The 6,287-nt window shown below is 42.1% G+C and overlaps 1 pseudogene; it reads left to right on the top strand.

The window, feature by feature from the left end:
• Nucleotides 1-1,316: 1,316 nt before the first annotated feature.
• LOC120231674 lies at nucleotides 1,317-1,894 on the top strand (annotated as a pseudogene).
• Nucleotides 1,895-6,287: the final 4,393 nt, after the last annotated feature.

Raw genomic sequence — 6,287 nt, 5'->3', positions numbered from 1 at the left:
TTAATAAAAACATTTACAGCACCTCCTGAAAGGAAATATATTTATAGCTACCAAAGTCCAACTGTGCTCGAACTCAGCAACATGAGAACAATCCAATTAATGAAACGCTTCGATTCATAATGGGCAAAAAAGGTTTTTAAAGGAAAAAAATCACTTTCTAAATCCCACCACATTTACTCTGTGTCCTAATCCAAGATTGGAAAGGGGACACCAAAATAAAAGTCGATTTTATTGCATTTATTTGCCCTGAATGGCTTTTCTCAGTAGGCTTTTCAGACTCAGTCTTAATGAATATGTCACTGCAATACAGTACATGTTGTAGCATTATTGACTGACATATACTCCACTGTGAAGATCAGGATAAAGTGAAAAGCTGCAACTTTTTTTTTTTTTTAAGGAGATGGAAATGATAGTTGTACAGGAAAAGCACACTGCTAAGAAAGATAGTTTTATATTTATTACATACTAAGGTTAAGCGATTGTGTTGTGTGACAGACATATTAAACACTCAGATCCTCAAAAGGCAAACCCGGGAGAGCACTGCTGTCTTTCTTATCAGCCCAGAAAATAATTGGCTTAGGGAAGCTTTTAAATCATGAAATAAAATTTCTCCCAATTTTATGGTTGAGAGAAAAGTAGAGCTCAGACGCTAGTATCCTTGAAGATGGTCAGAATTAGTCTAGAAAATTAATTAGTCTAGAAAATTAATTTCTTCCTGGAGGGGTGCTCAGGCAGATAAGCATCCGACTCTTGATTTCGGCTCAGGTCATGGTCTCGTGGTTCGTGAGATCGAGTCCCGCATTGGGCTCTATGTTGACAGCATGGGCTCTGCTTGGGATTCTCTCTCTCCCTGCCTCTCTCTCTCCAAAATAAATAAACATTTTTTTAAAAGATGCAACTTCCTCTTAAAAAAGAAAAAAAGAAAATCTTCATGGAAAGGAGGGAAATGTGTTGAAGGACAAGACCTATTCAATGGAGGAGTAATGTCATAGTGTAGTCTAAATCAAAGGACAGCCAGCTGAGGCCGGGCCACTGCAGACACAGGGTGTAGTGGAAAATTAAAATAAGTGCTATTGGGGTGCCGGGGTGGCTCAATTGGTTAAGTGTCTTGACTTCAGCTCAGGTCATGATGTTCTGGTTCATGGGTTCGGGCCCCACATCGGGCTCTGTGCAGACAGCTCAGAGCCTGGAGCCTGCTTCCGATTCTGTACCCCCACCCACACTGCCGGTTCCCTGCTTGCGCTCGCTCTCTCACAAAAATAAACATTTAAAAACTTTTTAAATAAATAGCTATTAACAACAATAGGTCAGAGTGAAATGGGGAAGCAAAAGAAAGCAAGAAATATGTGGCCGTCGAGTGAAGACTTAGTCTCAGAGACCAGAGGCTTGAAGGCAAGGGCAGATTAACACCAAAAAGAAAGAAAAGAACAATCCCAGGGTGCTCAAGGAAAGAGAAATCCCCCAATATCCTTCCTGCTTACTCTTCTGATATAACACACAGCTGGGCCCACCTTACCACATCCTGGTTGATACCAACTTTATCAACTTTTCCATTAGAGCCAAGCTCGGCTTAGGAGAGCCGATGATGGCTGTCTGTATGCTAAGTGTACCCCTGGTACAACTGACTGTATAACGGCGAACCCGAGAGATTGGCGCACAAGTACTGAGTGGCCAAGGACCCACAGTTTGAAGACGACCACACACACAATAAGGAACCTATGTGGATGACCGCTTACTATAAACAGTAACTCAGCACAAGTGCGATACCGCGGCACAGCTGAACAGGACCTCAAGTGAAGAACGGAAACATCCTGGAGTTCCCGTTATGTACACTGCTAACTACGAGTACAACAGTGAGCGGATGCCAGATGATTACGGAGGCCCTTGGTTCTGACTCTTAACAAAGAGAGTCCCTCTGCCTGCCTTTACCGACTTTTTCTGTTGCCAGTTCCCATGGCAGTATGCCAGAACACAAATTATTATTCCACTCACTCATTCACTCCGTTATGAGCTGAGTATGGTCATACTCAATTTTGGGGGCACCTGGGTGGCTCCATTGGTTAAGCATCTGACTTCGTCTCAGGTCATGATCTTATGGCTCCTGAGTTTGAGCCCCACGTTGGGCTCTGTGCTGACAGCTCAGAGCCTGGAGCCTGCTCCAGATTCTGTGCCTCCCTCTTTCTCTGCCTCATGGCCATGGCTCTTTCTCTCTCTCTCTCTCTCTCTCTAAAATTAAAAAAAAGAAAATACACTCACTTTTTGATGTGTTTTGAAATGAATATTTTGTAACATTTAAATTTTGTTGTATCTTTTTATAAAGATGATTACTCACAGGTAAAATAAAATGAAACAAAATAAAACAGCTCCTGGGAGACAACTTTCAGAAGGCTTTAAACCCATCTTCAAATTCTTTTCACTGATCAGCCAGCAGCCGGGGACCCATGAGTGACAGGAATACATTTAAAAGGTACCTCAAGAACACAATGTACTCTTTCTCTTGGAATTTGTTTTTATTTGTTAGGAAAAAAGTCAAAGTTGAAACATCTTATACTCCACAACAAATACAGAAATAGAAACATCAGAGCTCAGAATGAGACACAGTTCTCGGAAAGTCATCCGTCTATGGGGAGTAACTGAAATCATGAAAGTAAGAAGGGCAAACCATGAGCTTGCCGAGGAATTTAAAGTAACATAAGGAGAGAGAGAGAATGAGAAATGCTAAGGATATATAAACAAGATCTGGAAGCACTGCTAATGGGCTAGAAAAAAGAGAGCAAAAGAATCATAAGGAAGATAAGAAAGAAAGGTGGTCTGTAAACTCAAGGACAGAAAGGATGAACAGAGATGTCACAGCACGTAGGCCAATGAGACGAACACTTAGAGAAGACCACACGTAACCAGAAGCATCTAAGAAAAAAAGACAGACTGCTTGGGTCTGGGGTGAAAGTTTGGCCATAACAGAGAGAAAATACAGACGATGACTTTGGAGAGCTCTTACGGAGGGGGAAAAAAGTGAGGAAGAACATTACTGTAGCCAACTGATCTCAGGAAAATAGGAAAGATAAATCAGGAGAGGGCCTCCTGGTATGTATCGAAATTTGAGCTCTTCAAATATGTCCATTTTCTTCCCCACTTGGCACTAATGAAAAAACAAATGGGATTAAATCAAATTTCACATTGTAGGCTAACTAAATAACATTGCGTTATGGACTCCGAAATGTCAGTTTGGCTTCTCAACAGTGGCCTAGTTATAATAAAAAACAAAAAACAAAAACAACAAGCATGTTAACGTATATAAAAAACGTCAAACTTGCAAGATAGGATCTAATTTTTGAAGGTAGAAAACATCGTTTTCCGTACCTAATAGAACTGAAAAGCTGCAGTATCATGGGTTTTACTGCTTCAGAGAGAGACCCACAGCTGTATTTTCTAACAGCCACAACCGAGACCCTCGCTTTCACTGACAAGGCTCTTGCTGCGCCGCGGAAGGCTGCGGACACACACGGACAAGAGCTCTTCCCACTGCCTTTCTGAAGCCTCCCCCCACCCAACACTCTCCAGGTGCCTCCCTAACGCCGGCCAGCAGGTGCGGTCCGCACAGGAGACACCCCTCTGAGCACCTTGCCCTGGTGGCCAAAAGGCTGGTGTGTGCTCCACAGGAATGTAACAAAGGGACCGAGAGCTCTTGGCAAGGCCACCACCTCCAGGGAGCTCCTACACAGACAAGAGAAGGAAAGACAACCCCAATCTTCCTGTGGAAAAACAAAAAAGAGGCCTATTTAAGTAGCCTGGAGCTTCAGCCCAAGGGACAGGCTTCAGGCCTCCCACACAGCTAGAGGCTAAGGAAGCAAACTCAGAGGATGTAAGCGGGAGATGCTGTCCTTGCGCACCCGATGGCCCTGCTCCAGGTATGGTTACAGCCTCACAGGATGGTACACACTTGTGTGCTTTAAAAGTTGCTGCCTGAGGGTCTGGCCTCTGCCCAGCCTGAAACTAGGCGCTAGACAAGATTCCTCCCCGTGGATCACCCACAGGTCCTGGCACATCCACATCCCTGAGCACAAGGCAGTTCAGACAATCAACAAGGTTTGTGAGACAACCAGGAGCTGGGGCAGGCTTGAATGAGAAGGATCACGCCTACAGAAAGCAATGGCTTCAAGACTGAGAGAGGTAGGGGCGCCTGGGTGGCCCAGTTGGGTAAGCATCTGACTTCGGCTCAGGTCATGACCTCACAGTTTGGGAGTAGGAGCCCCGTGCTGGGCTCCGTGCTGGTAACTCAGAGCCTGGAGCCTGCTTCGGATTCTGTGTCTCCCTCTGTCTCTGTCCCTCCTCCCCACTCTCTTGCTCTCAAGGATAAATAAAGATTAAAAAAATTAAAACAAAAAAAGACGGAGAAAGGTAGCTGTTTCACCTAATCCATAGAAACAAACACAAGAGAGTCAAACAAAATGAGCAAATAGAGAAACATGTTCCAAACTAAAACAGAAGACAAAACCTCAGAAAAGACCTTAATGACACAGAGATAAGTAATCTACCTGATAATCCAAAATGATGCTTATAAAGATGCTCACTGAACTTGGGAGACGAATGGATGAACACAATGAGAACCTCAACAAATAACATGTGAAAGTATCACACTGAAGTCACAGAGCTGAGGAATACACTCCCTAAACTGGAAAACACACTAGAGGGGTTCAAGAGCAGGCTGGATGGAGCAGAAAAATGGATCAGCTGGAGGATAATGATACGAGTTGAGTGAAAATGAGCTGCAGGATGAAGCAATGGAACTCACCCAGACAGAGCATAAAAAAAAAAAAAAAAAGAATTTTTAAAAATGAAGGTAACTTACAGGGTCTCTGCAATACCATCAAGTGGAAAGCATTCACATATAGCAGTCCCAGAGAAAGAAAAGAGAAAGGGGCAGAAAACCGATTTGAAGAAATAATGACTGAGACTTACTCTAACTCTGGGAAGGAAACAGACATCCAGATCCAGGAATCTCAAAGAATTCTAAATAAGGCCCAAAGAGAGCCCCACGAGATACATCATAAATAAAATCCAAAAAGTTACAGATAAAGAGAGAATCTTAAAAGCAGCAAGAGAAAGAGAAATTGTTATGTGTTACAGGGGAAAGTCCCATGAAGCTACCAGCAGATTTCTCCACAGGAACTGTGCAAGCCAGAAGAGGATGGTAAAATTTATTTAACTTGTTGACAGGAAAAAAAAAATCAAGCAAGAATACACTGCCCAACAAGGCTGTCATTCAGATTTGAAGGAGAGTTGAAGAGTTTTCTAGACAATCAAGAGCTAAAGGAGCTCGTCACTACTAAGCCAGCCTTACAAGAAATATTTAAAGGGACTTCATGCTGAGAAGAAAGGAAACTAATTACTAACAAGAAAACATAGAAAGGTAAAAATCTCACTGGAAAAGGTAAATATACAGTAAAGGTAGTAGATCAATCATAATGCTACTATAAAGGTTAAAAGGCAAAAGTAGTAAAATTAGCTAAAACTATAATAATTTTTATTGTTAAGGGATACATAAAATAAAAAGATGTACAAAATGACATCAAAAGCATAAAACGTGGTGAAGAGGGTAAAGTGTAAAGTTGGAGTATATGTACCGATTTTAGTTGCAGTCAACTCAAACAGACTATTATATACATAAGAAGCTACATGTGAACTTTATGGTAAGCCACAAAACAAAAAAATAGTAAATACACAGAAGGAAAAATGAGAAAGAAATCTAAATTTAACACTTAAGGAAGTCATCAAACCACAAGGGAAGAGAAGAAAAGAACAAAGAGGAACTACAAAAACAGCCAGGAAACAATTAACGAAATGGCAACTGGCAATAAATATATACCTATCTATAGTTACTTTAAATGAAAAGGGACTAAATACTCCAATCAAAAAACAGAGTGGCTAAATGAACAATAAAACTAGATTCATCTAAATTCTGCCTGCAAGAGACTTGCTTCAGAAGTAAAGACACATGGAAACTAAAAGTAAAGGCATAAAAAAATATATTAAACTGTGCAAATGGGAATAAAAAGAAACCTGGTATAGCTATACTCATATCAGACATAATAAACTTTAAAACAAAGACTGTAGGGGCTCCTGGGTGGCTTAGTCGGTTAGGCGTCCGACTTTCGCTTAGGTCATGATCTCGCGGTTCGCGGGTGCGAGCCCCGCGTCGGGCTCTGTGCTGACTGCCAGCTCAGAGCCTGAGCCTGTTTCAGTCTGTGACTCCCTCTCTCTCTGACCCTCCCCTGCTCACGCTGTCT

The sequence above is a fragment of the Hyaena hyaena genome, unplaced genomic scaffold, assembly GCF_003009895.1.
Source record: "Hyaena hyaena isolate Hyena2069 unplaced genomic scaffold, ASM300989v1 scaffold_60, whole genome shotgun sequence".
NCBI lineage: Eukaryota > Metazoa > Chordata > Mammalia > Carnivora > Hyaenidae > Hyaena > Hyaena hyaena.
This window is presented reverse-complemented; position numbering and strand designations above follow the sequence as displayed.